The 20,668-nt window shown below is 39.5% G+C and overlaps 1 long non-coding RNA gene across 1 annotated transcript; it reads left to right on the top strand.

The window, feature by feature from the left end:
- Positions 1-1,323: 1,323 nt before the first annotated feature.
- On the top strand, positions 1,324-20,076 carry LOC149918517 (uncharacterized). The gene is made up of 5 exons (XR_016465538.1): positions 1,324-1,372; positions 13,234-13,296; positions 18,591-18,765; positions 18,864-18,982; positions 19,820-20,076. It is a non-coding gene; the product is annotated as an uncharacterized LOC149918517 (long non-coding RNA).
- Positions 20,077-20,668: the final 592 nt, after the last annotated feature.

Here is a 20,668-nt window from a genome sequence, read left to right as displayed (position 1 = left end):
TTGGCCACTCTTGAAAAGATAAGATCAAAACTTCCAGGAAACACTTTCAGAACACTGTCCTGCCCCCTCTAATACATATGTGTGTGCATAAGAATGTGCTTTGCTTGTGCCTCTGACTTAAGCAGTAAAAAAGATGGTCTATCTTCAATCTTTGAGGAAAACTGTAAGGAGAAAGAGTTTTAGGTTTACCAGTTTAAACTGAAGTAACAAATCTCCCTGTTAGACTACCAGCAATTTGTGATTTTGCTAAAATGTGTAAAGACAACAAGATTTTTCTTTATCAAAGAAGCTGATCCATCTTGGGTCATTTAACAGCTGACAACTTGGGCTATGTAAGCAGCTAAAATATACATTATAAAAATCTAACTTGAATAACTGTTCTTATCAGAGGGGATAGCACTTAAATTACTTCATTTTTCAAATTCCACTCCTTTCTAAGGCGTGCAAACCTCACTCATGCTAGAGTCCCCTCTTCCAAAGAGCATCCCTCTCCCCAAACCCAGCACCTGCCATCCTGCCCCTAATAAAGTAAGTTGACAGATTAGTGTAAAGGACCTTGATTGTGTTTCCCCCTTCACTTCCCTGAGAGAGAAATGAGACCCAGACCAGGGCTCTGCTGGTTGCAGTGTCTTTGACAATGTCAGGTTCATGGATTAAATTAGTAAACTTTGCATGCTGTTTAGGAAGAAACAACAGGATCACCAGAGATAATGCTGTGGCCATAATTATCATGGAATCATAGAATCACAAGGTTGGAAAGGACCTGCAAGATCTTCTAGCCCAACCGTATTACGATTCTGTATTTAGCCATTTGTATCCTTTCAGCTCCACAATTAGAAAGAGGGTCATTAAATAGCCACATCAGTCCAAGGAAAGATTTTTTTTTTCTCTCTGCTATGTGACTGAAAGCAGTGGCAAGAATAAACCACTGACTGTGCAGCATGAGCCTTAGTGGGTTAGGAAAAGAGAAGACTGGTACTACCTATATCTTCAGAGGAGGTCTTGGCTCAGTTGTTTCATTCCCTTGCATTTTGGCCTAATGACTGACTAAAAATAGCTGATGTACACCAGAATACGAAAGACATTCTATGGATTGAGCAATACAACTGTGAGTTGAAAAATGTACTTCTTATCCTCATTCATTTTAACTATTATTTATGTAGCAGAAATGCTAAGTCATAGCCTGAACCAGTGATTGAGCACCTGGTGGGAAGGCAGGGCCAACACAAGGAGCTCAGGTGTATGCAGTGCAGTTGAGTGACTAGAAGGGATGGAGCCAGGATCCACCCTTTTCCCAGACCTCGTTTAAGGATTGGCAGTAGAGGCACACATATTTCTCTGGACATTCCTGTCTACTGTAGGCATTCTGAAGGTAAGTGTTTTCTCTTTCTTTGTTTCTGTATCTACAGCTGCTGCATTTGAGCTTGTTCTCATTTGATGCAGCCTGGGATTGTGCTTCCCTGCTTCTGTCACTGTATGTACTTTCCATCTTATTATTGCATTGCAATTTATTAAAATCTATGGTGTAAATCACTCAATCAACCTAAAAAATAGCTTTATTTGCGTTAAAAATAACAGAATTGTAAGTAGAAAGATTAAAATTAATTAGAAGTAGAACTTCACTGATTTTTAATCCACGTATGTAAAAACAAAGAGAAATTTAGAAAAGTAGCAGAATATGTCTTTGGTTCAGGTGGGCTGGACTGCACATTGCCAATGAGAAGAATTTTTAGATATTCAGTAATATTTGTTGTCCAGAAAATAAAATCCTTTGAGATTATAAGCATCTGGAAGTAAACTCACAAAAACCTAGTCTAAATGCAGAAGAGTGATAAGAAGGGTGATCATATTGAATGCCCCTCCTTTTCCTGGGGAAAAATGTACCAACAACATGTTCCTGGGCAGAATTTACTGGGGAAATACTGGCTACATGTACTATGTGACAATTACAGTCCCTTCTACTTGGAAGTGTCAGCATTGCCACACAGAGAGGCACAAGGACCTTACTAAGGTATACAAATGTCTAAGTGAAGACATACATTACTGTTAAAAGCCAAGGTCCAAACATCTTAAAACTTTAAATATGAAAAATGAAGAGTGTAAAAAAGTAATATGAGAGAACTGTAAAGAGGAGAAAGGGATTGTGTAAGACAGAGGTTCTAGGGTAAGGTGAAATAAGTCTGATAGATGTGGAAGTGTCAATAGCAGGAAAATAGAAAGTAGCTCTGCATGGCTATGTGTATGTGTGTGTTGGAGAGTGTTAAGAAATCTGAGTACAGAATCATGATAAATCCAGTATCTCCTGATCATACAAATTGAAAAATCTGAATATGCAATACAAGCAAATACAGCAAAAGCTGTTATAGACCACTGAGTGCCTGACTATCGGAAAATACTTGGGAGCTCTCATGGTTCTAAAGACATCTGTTGACTTGATGGCATGTGATCTACAAAAGAAAGCAACCAGTATCTGAGCAGCCTGTGCTCCTAGAGTCTCTTGCCCCACAGATATCTTTTCCTGTGGCCGTGGAAAGAATATGACCAAGTCCAACTCAAGGTTTTTTCACTACCCAGCAGACAGAACCTTTTTTTTTTCCCCTGAAATAAATGAAGAGAGAGTTCTGATTTTTAACACTGTTATATCTAGAGGAGTTTAGTGTGTTTGTCAAGTCGTGTCATCTTCCACCTTTAGATGGAAAGAAAAAGAACACAGCCAAATGCACTTGGGCACCAAAGTGATAGGAGCAATGAAGCAGTTTAAATAAAATATAAAAAAACCCTTGTTATGACAAGTAACTAAAACCCACAAATGAATGCAGAATTCCGCTATTTAATATAGTGTATGCTGATATTTAAGCAGGTCTATATCTGTCAAACAAGCCTCTTTTCTGAGACTGGCACAGACTGTTCTGCGTTTGGTTTCCAGAATCAGCAAATTACATTGGCAGAACAAAGCTGTCATATTTGGTGGTATTTTGTTACATCCATTATCTCACTTAAGTTTAGACATATCTTAGCAAAATCAGATCCTACTTAAAGACTGCCTTATTTTGCAACATTAAACAAAATGACAGCCTGCTTTTAAAAAAAGTTCATTAGCAAGCAATGAGTTGGTGGAAAAACTGCACCGCTGTTTCAGAAATGAAGAATGAAAGCCTGAAACATGGTAACCTTTCAGCAGTGGGCCAAGAGCATACATCAGGATTATTTGACTAAACAAGAGTATTAAATGACTTCAATAAACAGAATTAAATAGAATGAAAAGAATCAAGGATTCTTTGAAATTGATTAAGGAGGTGTTACCTCAAGACCTGCTGGAAAGGGATGGCACCATGGACCACTTATGCTTCAATATAACCTATATGGGGCAGTCATAAATAGCGATAATGGAAGGTCTTTGTCAGCTGGAAGACAGTAGGTACACAGCAAGATTGATTGCAATCCGCCTTTGAAGAGGAAGGTTGTGGCATGTCTACGTACTTCTCTTTGGCTCAGTTTCTCTGAGGCCTTCTGATAGTCAGTTTCCTTTGAAAAGTGAAATTCAGTTTTTATTTCATCCTTCTGAAGAGTTAATTGATGGCTACTATCCTGAAGTGAAGGTCTGGAGGTGGTAAACTGCCTGCTTCAGTTTAGATTTGCATTTATGTGATAGAGCTGTTTTGTTTTTAAACAACTTCCCAATTCCTTGTTACATATTGTTTTTCTCTTCAGAAGGCTAGACCTTGCCTGGTGATGGATAGAGCACCTGACACAGAGGTGATGTGATATCATGGGCAGCCTAGTTATGGCCCAAGAATATGGTTTTTAGCTGGAGATGGAACATCACTAACACCTTTCTTATTGGTTGCACTGTGAACATCCAAGATGTGACAAGCTAGTCTTTGTGGTGCGTGGTCACATACAGATGTGCTATGGAGCAGCTTGGGGATATGTGATGGTAAGAGATATACTATGCACCTAGGGAATTGCTGTGCCAGGTTAATGTTGCCCAGAAAGGTAAACAGCCCAGGCACCACCGGGGCATTTACCTGGGTACATCCATGCACAAATTCCACCCTGCATCCAGTGATGCAGGAGACTGGGCACAGATAGGGTTGTTTTGGTTTTTTTTTTGTTTGTTTGTTGTAGTAACTTAGCTGCTTTTAACCTCTCAAGGGAAATAACATTCTTTGAAAAAAATGCTAGATGCTTCAAAAAGGTTATTTTCAATGTTCTTTTATTCCCTGCATCTTAAATAATACAAAGAGTTGCAGTGATACTATGGACCTGTAATTATAGGGCTTGGGGGACAACCTGTCTTTTCTAGTGTTTTGAATTCACTTCTGCTGCAACAACACAGACGAGAAAAGAACTTGCTGGCTAACCCTATCATTTTAATGAAAGTCACACTTCAGCGTGTGCTTGGAAAAAGGAAGGCTCACAGCTGCTTATGAGAATCATATTCTCCCTGCTCTTACCACATGCGCACACACTTCAGAAATTACTCTGTAACTTCTATTGGCATGATGGGGCTCAAGACTTGTTTTAAGGTGAGCAGGTTCCAGGTTAGATATCAGGAAGTATTTCACTCAGAGTAGTGAGGCAGTGACAGAGGCTGCCTAGGGAGGTGGGGGAGTCATTGTCCCCAGAGTTGTCCAAGGAATGTGTGGATGTGGCACTGAGGGATGTGGTCAGTGGGCACAGTGGGGATGGGCTGATGGTTGGACTGGGGATGGGCTGATGGTTGGACTGGGTGATCTTAGTGGCCTTTTCCACCCTGAATGATTCTATGACTCTGTGATCTAGAGCTGATGAAAGCAGTTAAGAAAGATTATTCAAAGTTTCTGACAATGCATTTGCAAAAGACTATTAAAAACTGTGCTTGGATATGTATTAGAGGGGGCAGGAGAGAGTGTTTTTTTTTTTTTTTTTTTCAGAAAGTGAATAATGTCATCGTTGATTTAATTAGCAAATTCTAGATGTGCTGACAAAGGAAATTTTCTTGGGAGATGCACTGTGTTGTGTCAGTGGTCTAAATGAATAGGCTGAGCTGAGTTTCTGGTAATAACAGATGAACAACACAACTCGCCAAACCTCAAACAGTGCATAAATCAATTTGCTGGGAATTAACCACTTGCTTTAAAATTAGGGGTTACTTGACAGGGTTTCAGTGATTAGGTTGTCAGGGACCTGTACTTCTAGCTGGGATTTATCTTTCATTGATATAAGTACATCCCCTTACAGGCAACGGAGTGAGTAGGGGTAGCAGTCTGAAGCACCAGGCTGGTTAGGCAGTGCGGTTTTATTCTTTGTAAGTACTAGGCGGCATTTGGAGGTGGACAAAGGAGGGAAGAACAGGGACACTTATCAAAAAGAAAATGTGCTGGCTTTGTGAACTACTAATAATGCCCAGGATATTAGTACCAGAATGGTGAATGAGGGGAAGCATTTCAGAATCCCTGCACATCACATGGCCCTTCTGTGCAATAAGGAGCTTAACAGTTTGTTAAATGAGATGCCGAAAAATGTTCAATTATACAGAGAAATTAATGGAAAGCAGTAAGCCACTTGGAGGTCACTTCATCTTGTGAAAGTTGAGCATTCATGTAGTGTACAGAGCCAGGGCACCATTTTTATGATTAAACTTATATTCCCATATACTTCAAACAATGGCAGATGGTAGACAGAGCAGTGAGATTAGGTACATATGGTAAACGTGGGGGTGGGGGGAGGTACAGGACAGACAAAGCAAAGGATCATAGACTCTGACGGTCAAATCAGAATGTAAAAGATCAATAAAATGTTCATAGAAATTGGCCCAGGAAATACCAGGGGTCATCTGTCAGGTCTATTTATTGCAGCATTCCTGCTTTATTTTACTTAGCCAGTGGGGAATGTCCATCCCCCTCACTTCCCTTTTACTGGTGATCTCTTTCACTGCTCAGGCACACTTAATATCAGAAAATAAGTCTGAAAATTTCCCAGACAGCAATGCAGGATGATTATCTACGCTGTCCCAGTGATGGACTTCAGTTATCATGGTGTCTTCCTGGGCTTCTTTACAACCTGAATCCTCCTTGTGATACTGGCTCCCAAGTCGTCATTTCCTCTTAGGATTTCATCTTGGGACACTTGCCTCCCAGGGAAGTCACATAAGTACACCTTGCTTTCATTTTTGGTAAATTTGGGAGTCTGTGCTTAAAATCTTTACTGCTGTGAAATAAAAGCTGATGAACTCAAAGGCAGTCAGTAGAAAGTCTTTCAAGACAGTGGATTGCCACTTGCTTACCATTACAGAATTAGTGTCTGGCAGACCCTGAAGCCCCCTTTGGGCTTCCTTGTCCATCTCATCAAGGGGGTTATCCACAGCTTTGTTTTGTCTCATGCTAAAAGTCTTTATCTTCTCCAGTTTTCTCTTTGTTCTCTTATTCTTCCTTTCAGCTCTCTGACCTGTACAAACCAAACCCAAGTATTTCTGAGAATTTGGGTGTGCGCTTGCATTCTTCCTTCTGCTCTCCTTCTCTGATTTTGTTCTTCATCATCCACATCTTCTCCCTCATTTTCTCTGTTCCTATCTTTGATCTCATTCCAATATTTATTTCCCTCCTTCTCCCTTCCTTCCCCTCCCCTCCCCCCCCCCAACACGTGCTGTGTTTCCTCTTTTTTTTTGCACTTTCTGCTTTTTCTCTTTGATCAATTTCAAGAATGCAATAATTACTTCTAGGTTTTCTGGGCCCTGGATGTTGTACATGCCCTGATATCTAACTTCTGCCCTCTCATTTGCTGTAACTCATTTTTTTAGCTGGGTTGCAGGAGCTAGTTCAGAATCGCTAGTTTGCTTTAATTTGATCTCAGAATCCCATGTGCACCCCAACCAAGCTGGCTGCAGTGGCAGCTTAGCCAAACCTAGAATCAACCAGACAGCTCAGACCTCATATCTGCTGTTCATTTCACCTCTCATAATGCATTACTCTACATAATGATAGCCTTCATCCAGGTGACTCCTAGCTAGGTCCTGTTGGAAGCTCCAGTGCATCTACAGCTTTTCAGTCTCAGCAGGAGTTAGAAATGTAATTCTTTCAATAGCCTCTGTATAAATGTATTTTCTCTTGCTGAGCAGTGGAAAATCTGCCTGCAGTATGAACAAAGCAGTAGCTACTACAATGCAAGTGGTAGATTCTCCCCCTGGTGAAGTCAGCTGGCACAATCAGGGTCACAAAATCACAACCTTTAAAATCATCCTGAGAATGGATATATTCTGTACCACTTTCTGTCCTCGTTATGATCTCTGTCACAGGAACAAGTTATCCCTGAATCTCAGTGTCTGAGATGCTGTCTTCTCATTTTCATCAAATAATCCCTGTTCTTGTGACAAAAGATTGTAAGTAACAGGAACAAAAATGGCCCCAAATGAAGCCATTCTCATGACAAAGACTGTAATGAGAACAGAAAATGGCACAAAATCAATTCATTCTCATGACAACCTTAAGATTGTAATGAGGACAAGAAAAACAGTCTGAAATTTATCAATTCTTGTGACAACCCTGAGACAGTAATGAAAGCAGCAAATGGTACGAAATTGGTCCACTCTCGTGATAGACACTGAAACAAAACCAGAAAATAGCAACACGTTTATCCATCCTTTTGACAACCCTAAGAGTGGAACAAGAACAGAAAAGGTTAGGAAAATTAACCCATTCCTGTCACAAACAATCTGATAAGTGTAATAACCAATTGTCCTTTCCAAATGGCATAATTCAGCCATTTGAGCACTGGCTTCATACTAAACCAGAGGAGTAATTAAGTTTCAAAGTATCTTTGTGCATAGCTCATGTCTGGTTTGGGTATAGAGTAGCAGTGACTCAACAATCCTCGTTAGTGAAGAAAGCACTATACAAGGTGGGTGATGTATGCCAGCTGGAGAACCTCTGCCTCCACCAGTGCTTTTCTCACCATCACCATTTTATTAATTTAACATTTCTGTGTTTGTCTGTGGCATCCACAGATCTTGGTAAATGATGGGTGGCCCACTAGAAGCACAGCATCTTCTGTGTTTGTGCTCTGCGGCCTTTGTGAAGATGTAGGTTCTGATAACATAGGTGAAGACGTGCACATATGTGGGCATTATGCTTATATGTGTGCTTGTATAGAACATCAGCAGAGACAAATGTACAGGGAGACAGTTTGCCCTCTGTTTTTGTGAGGGCAAAGTTTCTGTGCCTGACTGCACAGAGGAAAATGGGAGAGGGCAGAGGAGAGTTCAGTCAGGGATGTAGGTGAAGACATAAAGAATATGAGTGTTAATGGGCGAAACGCAATCTGTCTTAACTAACTGGGGAGCAGAGAACTGTCATCAGTTTAAAAAAAAAAAAAAAAGCGAGGAAGAATTAACAAAAAATTAAAGGACAGAAAGTTAAAGGCAGGTGGAATGAGGCAAAATCTACCCCTGGAATAAAGCTTAATGTGAAAGCAGATATGAGTGAAATGAATGAGGAGAATGCAGTAAGTAAGGAAAGAGAAGGGAGCAGTCTGTGGAATGCTGGCTTTTGAGCACAGAAGGAAAAATGCTGCACAGGAGTCTGATGCACTCACCTGCAAATGGCTACCACAGGGGAAGAAGCGATGTGTGGCTCTGTGTTTTCTAGACTGAAAGAGAAAAGACAATTCCTCACTGAGTGAAAGAAGCATGATCTCAATGTGAGGAGTGGAGGGAAGGAGGAAAAAAAAAACAAAACAAAAAAACCACACAACAGCAAACCTCTTTTCTCTCCCTTTTTCTAGCCACTCTAGCTTTATTTTGTGCCTGCAGTTAGCTTGTGAGTGCAAATGATATCATTAAGTTATCCAGCTATCTGACTGCACCCACAAGCTTGGAAGGCTGAATCCTATCATTTGCACCTGGGGTTAATGCACTGGAGTGAATCGTAGGTGCCGAGTAGATTCCAGCAGAATTGGAGGCTGAGCTGAGGCCAATATAAAAATATATCCCGAGCATTTAGCTGGCACTCTCCCACCACTTGGATGACACCTGACCTTTGCTTCTGTGTGCGTGTGTTTTTGAGCTGCCCAAGAAGAGAGAAAATCATTTTGAAGCCTCCTGCTATAAAAGTCAGTATCTTCCCGAGTGGACTGACTGTCCTCTGAAAAAGTGTAAATGCTTAACCTCAGTCAAGTAGGCTCAAAGGGCAGCACACTGGCTTGCTGGAGGAGGAACAGAGAGGGAGAAAGTGTCAGCATGTACATATGGGAACTATTCTCTGGCTTCCTCCTGGGCTTTCACTACCTTTTGTGTTCACTCTCCAAATTTAAGGCTTATTGGCACTTGCCCAGGCTATGTGAAAGGCTTTTTGCAACAGACTAAGGTGTGGGTTTCATTATGATTCATAGCAAAATTAAAAAATAAAAATAATAATAATAAAAAAAAGCATCTCCACATTAAAGGGGGCATATGTCTTTAAAAAAAATACTAAAAAGAAATCAGTTGTTAGAGTTGGTGTTGCCCCATTGCCAGCTTTATGCCTTCGACTAATGCGTTTCTCCAGGAACAGTCTTTAAATGAGAAGTTACGGCTGCTTTTCTGATTGAAACAAACTAGTGTTGATTGCTGATCAGCCATCTGTAAAGGAGGGCATCTCAGGAAGGATATGAGCTAATGAAAAAATGGACCTGATTTGAAAGTGTGATGTGCTTCATGCCACAGGCCAGTCTGAGTGGCATGAGATTATATCAGTGCAAGTGAGAGGTAGATTGAGAATAAGTAACTTCTGTCTTAAAGATTAAATGGCAAATTTGCTATTAAATGTGAAAGACATAAAATGGAATTAACGCTTTGAGGGTGTTAGCTGTGGTTATATACACTCTGCAAATGGCACTTCCATCCTGTCACTTGCGTTGTCAAACGGCACACTCTTCTCATTGCAGCTCAATTAATACTCATCCAGAAGTATCAATTAAAGAAATGAGAAATGAAGTGTTGACCCTTAACAGCCACCCACACATCACCCACTTCACAAGCACATTTCGTGTGGCATTACTTCTCCAAATGACCTTTGTAACTGGTAAAATATTATTGATGAAATCATTAGGTTTCTTGGTAACCAATTGATAATTTTCATCTGGGTTGCTTGGTGCTGATAACATTACCCTTGTTGTAACTAAGAGACAAATGCTGCCGTGGAAGCACATGGGGCTCACTGGGTACTCCTGCATTTTATGCTCTGAATTTCCAAACATCTAAGATTAACAGGCCTGTCAATTAAAAAAAAACAAAAAACAAAAAATAACCCAAAACAATAAAATACGTAAGTGGTAAAGGTAGCTGTTGTGGTGTTATTGTGTGAGGTGTGTTATGTTGAGCTTCATTATGTTTTGTCTTGTTATTACATTGCATCCAGCTGCATGCTCTTGTTTTGTGATATGATATGAAGTGACACAAGTAAAGACTGAGTAGAAATGCTAGATTTGGTTTCAAACTAGGATGTGAAATGGAACAGCCCAAATTTGGAAAGAGTTGGATTGAAGTATTTTGCTTGGGACAAAGGCCAAATGCAAACTTGGCTGTGATATCCGATTAATTTTGAAGAACCCCAAAATGTAAAGATATCCAAATTCAAAGTTTTGGGGTCAAAGGCACATCTAAATGTGAGCATACATGAACTGAAAATGTCAAGTGGAGTATTCTCCTGTATTTTAAAGTTGTCTTTTCACCCCTCATTTCTTTTCTTGCTTTTTTTTTTTTTTTTGCCAACAGATTCAACCCTTTCCTGAAATTCTATCTCATACAAATCCCTAGGATATCTGTGGATGGAAATTACTTTTGCTACAGACTTCCTTGCATAGTCAGATCTTTAGTCATTTGATTTTTTTTAAATTTCCTTGAATGCTTTTGATTGTGTGGGTGTTGCTGTACATGCCAGTATGCTTTGTGTCAGTTCTTTTCACTGCTCTGCCATTTATTCTTCATACCACTACTTTTCCTTGTAGTGCAGTATTAAATATTTTCCTGTAGATTTTAAAACTACATTGGTTTTTGTTTTATCATGTTTTACATATACATTTGTATGTAATACACACAAAGAAAGAGATTGTAGGACCTGGCTTGGTCCTACCTCACTGTAAGGAAGCTCTCCTTCTGTGACCTTTGTACTGTTGTGCTAAGAGGCCATCAGTTTTGTTGGAGGATAGGTTTGCTAAGTCTCCAGTCAAACCTAAATTGAAGGGCCAATGCATACATGCTGCATCTTATTATTATGCATATCACCACCAAGGCGGACTGTCATCATTTTCAAACCATAATACTTGCAAGTCAAGACTGTCAAAGCTGCTTAAGGGATTCAGATACCCCATTGCCACATAGCTAAATGGGGCTATTTTGAGATGCTCAGTGGTAGTGTTTACCCCAGGGAGTGCATGAGAAAAGCCTTATGTGTGTAGAACATGCTTTCCAGTGTGGATGCCTTGGTGGAGGGGCCCCATGTAGAGACAGACAGATGAAAATGGAAAGGCTTAACAGTATTCTGTTAAAAAAAAAAAAAAAATCATACGTGATGATGGGCTAGATTTCCAAGCTCTGCTTATTTTGGTAATGCTCAGTTTTCAGTCCAACCCAGCTGAAATAGAGAATGATAGATTGCAAAGACAATGATGGTTGAAGTTTGCTAAACATGGTCTATGAAAGACTTTCTTGTCAGTTGTTTGGACCTTATCAAGCTTAAACTGGTTATGTGGTGATTTCTGTGCTGAGAACTGCCTTCATTCAATCACAGATGCAAGGGTAGGATAGAAAAGTAAAAGAAACTAACAAAAGTAAAACAAAGAATTTGGAACTGGGGCAAACATAAAAATAAGACCAGAAACAGTGATATACATATTACATTATGGTTGAAAACTCAAAAGAAGAATGTCAGAAAATGCCAGAAACTGTATCTCCAATCTTAATCATTGCTCTGGTTCCTGTTCTGTATAGCACTCTCTCTATGATATTACTACTTAGAATTTTTCATTTGAGAACCTGTGTCTGGTTTATTGAGAAGAGCATCCCGTACTGTGCTGTGATCTGGACAATACAGTGGCTGTAGGCAGACACCCTCCTTGCTTACATGTTGTGGAAATGAAAAAGGCTCTTGTGCCTGGGACAAGGAAAGTGGGGGAAGAAAAGGATTGACTGCAGAGCTCTACTAAAGGGAAGCATCATGCAGAGTAACTTGATTCTAACCTGGCTTCATTCCCAATTTTTTCATCTCATAGCAGACAAGTTGCTTTAGAAAAACACTTCCCCAAGGAGCCTGATTTTCTGGGATTGGAGTAAGGTGTTGGAGGTCTGGTTGTTAGAGCTGCAGACTTCCCACTGCCACACCTGAGGTCAAGAGGATATCTGCTCTTAACAGAGAAAGTACTATGAAAGTGCAAAACTCTACAAAATCAGACTGCCGCATTTTTAGTTGGAAATCCCAAATTAAATGACACGTTTGAGAATTTTTGTATTAACCTCTGTCTCAGTCTTTATGAATTTAAACCAGAGGCAGTAATTTCACATTTCTTCACAGTATTGTTGTGAACATAATTTCTTAACGATGGCAAAAAATCTAAATGACTGTTACAACAATACCACAAGAAGAGGGAGAGAGGAAAACAATAATTTTGTATTCATTGAAGAGCTGGACAACGTGTGTAGTTACACACTGAATGTTGTTGAGAATAAAGAGTAATACTGAATAGTAATCTGGTTTGAAGAACCCGGTTCTCCTTGTTTACTGAATGGGGAAGGTACTGTGAAAAAACAGGATGCAATGGTGTAATTAAGGGCTGTGCCATGACACATAAACAGGAAGAGGACAAATTAAGGTTTTCTAATGACACCAATTTTGACTTTTTATCTTATGTTAATTTTCTTATCAACTTTGGCATTTTTAATGTATTATTAGATTAAAAAATATATGATTACTGATATTTGAAGATACCGTTAAATACTCACATTTGATATACAATTAGATTTGTATTTACATATGAATAGTTCTGTAAGTGGCAAAGAGAAACTCTTCCATCTGTTGGGAAGAACGGCCTGTTGGGTTTAGCATCTTACATACTTAGAGTGTGTGCATAATGACTCAAGGGCAAAATCTAGAGGTACTCATCAGTAGAAAATGGCATCTGTAGAGGATGGAAAATGAAAAATATTTTTTAGTCATTTGACACATTCTTTCTAACTCACATTCTTTCTAACTCACTTTTTTTTTTTTTTTTTTGTTCCTGAAGGTACTATTGAAAGGCTCTGTGTAACTGCTGGTATTGGCTGTTACTGGGATGAAGCAGGGAAAGGTAGGCTGACAGATGGATGTAGCTGAATTACAGACATTTTCTATAGCCACCCCTCTGAGAATGAAGGCATAAAAGAATGTGAAGGTGAAACTTAAAATGTGTATGGATGTTCCTTTTATCCAGGAAAGGACAACTAACGAAGCAGTTGGAGCACAGTATTTTCTTTGCAGGCGTTCTATCAGGCTTATAATGACATAGTTTGGAATAGGAGAGTCACAGTGGACTCCCTTGCTTAACTGTCGTCATCACTTACCATTTGCAAAATGGAAGGCTTTCTGATCCTGTGTCGATGTGCGTGACTCACCCTCAGTGACTCACAGTGAACAGGAGCTCTGTAAAGCAGTTTCAGCTGGAACTTGAGCCCTGTGCACCATGTGGTGTATGAAGTCGAAATGAAGTGGCAAGCTGTCCTTTCCCCTCTGCACTCCGCCTCACCCCTCACCCTCAGTCATATGGCCAGACCTGCTCTGCAAGTGGCTGGTCTAGCAGACCAGGAATTTAGAAATTATTCGATAATGCTTATTAATGGGCAGATCAATCCAAGTCCATCTTTCTTTCTTTGTTTTGAGGTTACTTCCAAACATGAACCACAGAAGGAATGTTTCCAGTACACATATTGGGTTTATATGACTTGTGGCGGGGGATAGCACCTCCTGTGAGACCTGGATATTTTGAGGACCGTGTGGCTGTCTGAGGAGATGCTGAAAGAATTTATTATTCAAGCTGCCCAATTTGCAAATCCAAGTGGGTTTTGCTGTAGCAAGACCCAGACAGTCTGTGGGGGGAGGGATACTTGCCTTTAATATCTTCCATCCTTTGTGACATTGCATGCTGGACTACAGATTATAACCACTTCCAGAACAAAGGTTCATGAGAGAAAGAATCAGTTTAAGGAATGATTGTCTTACCTGTTGAGCACGTGAAATTAGGACTGATTGCCACAGGTGTCAGGAAAAGAGAGATCTGCAGGTAGGTGCATGAAGAAGACTTTGCAAGGAAGGATTTAGCTGATCTACACTAGAGCTGAATTCTTTAGGTTTACCACGTTAAAAAGCCTGTCCTCACATCTTACCCTCATCACATTACTAGGTCTGGTCGATAACAGAATGGAGGTTCTGGTGAATAACAGGATGGATACCCAGCTCTCTGGGAATGCTCCCTAATTGTTAAGTGAAATGCTTAGTGAGAGACACACTGTTAAGTGCCTACAGCTACTTGACTAATAAAGGAATTGTGTTCCTAACTGTTTTGGAGCCCATGACCCTAGACTGAAATATCAGTAATGGATATACCACTGACTGTTGGAGAAGGCTCTTCCTTCTAATTTATACTAGTGTGCAAGATTTTTACAATTGGATAAACCCACAGGCAGTCTTCCAGTTAATAAGGCTTGTTAGCCAAAAAGGATGTAAGAATGGGCTGAAAACTAAAAAACAAATAAACAAAAAAAGAAAACTAGGATAAAACTTTGAATTCTCTTTGCTGTGTTTGCAACACATCTCCTTCTTCCTTCCCATGCATATTGTAATGAATGAATTGAGTCATAAGAATGCCTGTGGAAACAGCATCGCTTAAATGGAGAATGGGTATAGCTGCAGACAGCACATAAAAACCTCGTAAATAGGAGTATCCTAACCAGCAATGAGATTCTCAGCCAATCTGGAAGCAGAAATGAAGCCACGTGACTTGTTTGTTCAGACAAAACTAGCACAGGCAGCTACAAACTGGTGGCGAAGAAGCTGCGAAACAAGAAGTATTAGTATAAATTATTCATCGTGGATCATTTTGAATAATGAGCAAATCTGAGAAAATAATGACCTGTTCACACACAATTTGCATGGAGAAAAAAGCAGCTAAAATTGATAAAATTCTTTGTTACAAATTATTTGCTGTGCACTGGGTGTTGGCATAACATACTCTGAAGCCTGACAGTTCCAGAATAATTAAAATATTAAAATGGCTCCATTTTAATCTTTGATCACATATCTAGATCACATTGCAGAAATGTCATGTTTACTCATGACTCATAATGAAGAAATATAGAAATGTCATTATTAGAAGCCCTGTTTTTACTGCATCACGTATCAAAATTCGCAGGCAAACCATTACATTTCCTTTTTCATTTTGCAAGCATTTGTTTCCTGGAGGAGCTGAGGCCCACATTTTCAAAACCAGAGGACCTCCTTATACAGGAAATCTGAGCCACCAGATGGCTTTCACTTTCCTGCCACCCACCACCCAATATTTGGGATGGCTCCAAACTTGCTGCCAGATTCCTATTTCTCCCCTCTTGCTCTAGAAGCCTGGCTCCCAATTTTATTGCACCCAGAGACTATTTGTGATTGATTTTACAGCATAGACTGAGGAAGAAATGATTAAAAGCTTACCGTTTCACCAGTCTTCTGTTGGTAAGGAGACGAATTGCCCTCTTCAGCCCTGTTTGTTAGCCTTGAGGAATGAGACCGTGTGTGGTCCATTTGATTTAAGTAGGACTAAGGATGTATTGTAGTGCCTGCACTGATGGTGGTGGCATACCCTTCCGTTTGCAGCAGCATACCTGAGATTAGCATAGTGATGAGGTCAGGATGAAGCAGATCGTGACTCAAACCCCAAAAGAGCAGTGTCTGCTCTTCTCTGCTGACGGATCTGCTAGTCCACATGGTTGCCTTCAATACTGTACTCTGCTGGAGCACAGAGAACAATGACAGTGTCCAGGATGGGAAAGAACTGAATGAAAATCCATTGCAGGAATGGAAAGCAGAAAAAAAAAAATAAAAATAGATAAGTAGCTGAAATTAGGCATGCTCAAGAGAAAGGGAGCAGCAGGTGTTTGCATACCAGCACATCTGTTCAGAAAATACTCCTTTAAATCCAGATTAAATATATAGTTTTGAAGCTTGACCTTTCTAAGTAATTAAAGATTTGCCTGGCATGCCTTTCAGAAATAAGCTGATATAGACAAATGACTAAAATCTTTAGTTTCAGAAGAAGGGACTATGATTTTGTTTCCTTTTGTTTTCTGGTATGCAATTCGATTTTTGCACAAAATACTTCAGAGTTTGGGATCAGTTCACCACTCACAGTGATGAATGAATTGCAGAATAGCAAAATCCTGGCCTTGTAAGGATGTAGCTGAGTAGATCTAGTGGAAATAAATAGATCTAGAGCACTTCACTAATTATTGAGAGAACAGAGGAACACCCCATTCTGATACCCTACTGTCACAGTTTTGTTTGTTTGGTTTGGTTGTTTGCTTGTTTGTTTTAATGAAGTTTCCCAAGAGGTCACCTGACAAGGAAACATCTTGCAATGAAGTCAGTTCTCACTACTACTCAAATGAAGCTACAGAATTGAGTCTTGGAAAGTTTTTAACTAGGAAGGAGTAGCTGATATTGAGTTTTGAAAAGAAAATAATCTGCCTAATCAGCTCACTACTGTTTAATATAAAATTGGCTGTATTTTGCCTCTTTTGGCAGGAATTAGCTCTTTGTATCTCTCTCCAGTGGTTCCTCAGCTCTCTTTCTGACCTCTTATAAGCAAGTAAAAGCATCCTTCTGCTCTATAGTTACAAGGTGAAGCAATCACAACAACAAAACAAATGGTAATTTGAAATCTGCAACGTGTTTGCAACAAATTTTGACTTTCTGTATTTGTGAGGGTTTTGTGTGATAATGATTCTTTATGATGTGAAATCAGTCATTGGTATTAATGATTAATTTTCTTTAATTACTAGCAGGTGAAATTACATTGACTAGCAAGTGTCTGTTAAGCTTCTAGGTTTATTATTCTCTTTCTGCTGGATCTTGAGTTAGATTTGGATTTGTTATTATTATTATTTACAGGAACCCTGGCTAGCGCACTACCATATGACAGTGAAAAGTTCCCACTTCTATTACAGTTGGAAGGCAGTTCTTTCTTATGATAATAATTCACATAAGTAGCCTGGCCTGAAATGTGATTTTTTTTTTTTTTTTTTGGCTTTTTGTAAAGTTGGCAAAACATCAACTTTTGCTACTTTTGCTTTCTGCAAGAAATTGTCCTCACAGCTCCACTCAATGATAATTTGTGGCTTCTTACCAGAAAGCTAGATCTGTGTCACTTGTACAAAGGTCAGTGAATTCCAGCTCTAAAACATCTCCAGGAATACAAGTCTGGCAGGAGAGAAGGTATTAAGCCAGATCGCAGCCTATTACAGTTCATTGCTATAGGTTTATTCAAGGACTGCTGCAATGAAAACAAGTAAAAGTAGTAAAAGTAGTTTAACTTTTTATTATTATTATTAGTAGTAGTAGTAGTAGTAGTAGGCTTACTTTCCTTTCTTGCTCTTTTCCTTGGTATAAAGCAGCTAATGACCCCTCAGTTGTAGGTTGTGCACAATATGCCTACATACTTCATATTTCATTGGTGTACTCAATGCATTAAATAATGCTGTGCAGAGAAAACTATGGTGATAATCTTTTCTGGGCTACATAGGTGGAAAGCTGCCTATGTGTCCGCTCTTCTGGAAAAACAAAAAGAGGAGGTGAAATGCAGAATATTATTTTCAAATAAAACACTGTAAAATGCTTTTAATAGCCCTTGATTCTGACTAAGTAATGTATTTACTGTTAGACTTTCATTACTATTAGAAGAGCTTTTTGAAGGGTCTGGAGCTGGTTTTGTGAGCATGCTGATTCTCTGCTACTAGTGACCTGTCTTGTAACACTTGAGTTTAAATGTCCATTACTATTTACATTAACTAATTGTTAATTACAACAGAATTCCAGGGGAAGTGCATAAGACAAGTCATATGAATGCCAAATGAGTATATTAGTGATTGGTGTTATCACAGTGAATACAAAATGATTTCATAATGACTGGGGAAGTAATATATAATGGAAAGAATTGCTTCCTATTTGATATACTCTCCACAGAACTATAACTTGTTCTTGGACATCATTCAGAAGCTGCAACATAGCCTGGAGGCCTCTAATCCAGTCCTGCAAGGAGCTTGCTCTGAAATGCAGTCCACACCCTTGCAGAGTAAGACATGTGTTGGAATTTATTATTTATGGCTCATTGTTATAAGTTGCTGCTATGGCCCAAAGCATTATAGCTCATATTCAATGCTTTAGAGAATCTATGCTTTGTAACTTTGTTTGAGCCACTGTATTTGAGTCAACACTCAACCTGGAGTACAAGAGGAAAACGTTTCACTGGAAGGAGCTTAAAAAGATTGTTTTTGTGCCTAGATAACTATTTATGCTAGTTACCATAGCCATTCTACTCTATTCTGTGATGGTTTCTTTTTGTAGGACATTTATCACAGTAACATTTGAGGACAATGCTGATAAGTTCATGTGTAATATCTTGTTGTGTGCTCTTCTTTGGGGGACTTTGACATTGCCAACCCACCATACAATGAACTTCAGAGTTGGAAAATAGGATAGATCTTCAGGGAGTTTGGCACCTGTTTTAATAACAATGCAGGTACGTAAGATTTGTTGACACGTGATGCTCTTGTAGAACACAAACATGAAGAACTGAAGTTGATATTTTTGTCTAAATGTTGTGGAATTTTTGTTTAGCTCTGAGAAGAGTCTTCCATTTGACTTGATAAAAATAGAAGTTTAGAATCCTTCAGTCTAACTACCCAAGTGAAACACCAGGTCCTACTCCAATAGAGTTGGAAGAATAAACAGAGCAGGTGAGTGAACCGGTCCACAGCACTCTGCAGTCATTTAGAGTCTGTTCTTTGGATGAGGCTCTATCCAAAGGACGAAGTGCTGTGCTGCATACTCAGGAATTCATTGTTTTAGGAGAAAGGCCAAACACTAGTAGGCACTGATAAGTGAAGTAGCATGTAGCACAGTGGTGAGTGTCCCTGAATATTTGGCGGGGTGTGTCTGAATGTTTTGGTGGCAAAGACTATACATTTGCCAATTTTGCATTCAAAGAGTGGATTGATAAAATAATCTGATGAATCTCTTTCCTCTTTAATTTCTGTGATTTAAGAGGAGGAGGATATTTAGTAACCAGAGGGCTCCAGTTCCACTAGAATAAAGACATTAAATGCAATGTTTCGATAACTACAAATTACCCCATGACTACAGTAGTTCCTGGGACTTTCAGGCGACCCACCGTGAGAGCTAATGAAGATGCCCTTTTATAAAGTGCAGTATTTCTGGCAGTTATTTTTAATGGGTCGTTCTGTGTTAGAAAATCATGCCTGCAAGATTCCCTGGAGTGGCAGTTGGGATGATATTACTTTCAATGAATCACAGCAGCCACCATAAGGGCAGGGCAGTATCTATGGCAGCGGTACCGAGCAATGGTGCAACATCAAATGAACGACTCAGCTGGTGACATCTGGCCCCTCTGATTGTAACAGTTCTGTAGTGTGCAGTACTCCAAAGAGTCCATCCTTCAAGATGATATGTTAAAATAAGATGGTATTTTTGTGTTCATCTTGGGTGCCTTCAGGCAGGCATGGGAGATCCTGTGAGAAAATGCAGGAAGTAATGGATGAAACTTGGCCTCCTAGGTTCAGTTCTTCGTTGGTCAACAATTACTTTGCACCTTACTGTTGCTGAGCTTGCTTATGGAGGAAAAGCAGTGCCTTTGGGAGGGAGATGTTCCAGTAGGAAGAAAGATGCTGCTGTGGCCATGGAGGCATTGAGAAGAGTGAGTGAGCATGAAGAAGATTTTTAAGTGAATTTCAGTTTTCTCTTCAAGGCTAGGTTTTAGAAAAGAGAAAGGAAATAATTTTGGATGTTGCTTTACAACTATGAAATACCACTAATTTCCTATCTCATTGGTACCTTCATTATATTAAAAAAAAAAAAAAAAAAAAAATTGTTTGCACAGTACCTTTCATGAAAGAAAGTTTTCCTGATGATACTTGGGTGTTGTGAAGGCAAGAGGTGGAACAATCTGTGACAAATAATGAGAGTAAAATGCCAGCCTTTGAAAGGGCTTTGCTTTCCCTACATCGAGTGCTTTAAAAAGCCATCTGCTTACTTGAAATGGCTGCAACACATGGTGCTCTTCCCCAATCCAATATGTGCTGCAAATTGTAGGCACATGGATCCAGTCAAGGACACAGTGTCTGCCTTAACTTTGGATCTCCTTGCTGTTGTCAGTAAGAGTCTCATCCTTAAACTTGGCTCTTGTGTGTGTTAATTATTTCCTCTTCATGTCCAGCTGGCACAGTGCATCAGCACCTTAAGTTGCTCAATTTGATCTTTGTGCTCATGAACAAGGTAATTAAGCAAGCTACAATTTAAGGAAACGTATTTGCCTTGACTTGTTGCAAGTCTTCAGACAGTGCTCTATCCTAAATCATTTGATAATGTAAGATGCTCTGTGCAGTTTCCCACTTCACTGAGGTTTA

The sequence above is a fragment of the Phasianus colchicus genome, chromosome 3 (assembly GCF_987193195.1).
Source record: "Phasianus colchicus chromosome 3, bPhaCol1.hap1.1, whole genome shotgun sequence".
Taxonomy (NCBI): Eukaryota; Metazoa; Chordata; class Aves; order Galliformes; family Phasianidae; genus Phasianus; species Phasianus colchicus.
The sequence above is the reverse complement of the archived record's forward strand: the minus strand, read 5'-3'. Positions and strand labels throughout refer to the sequence as shown.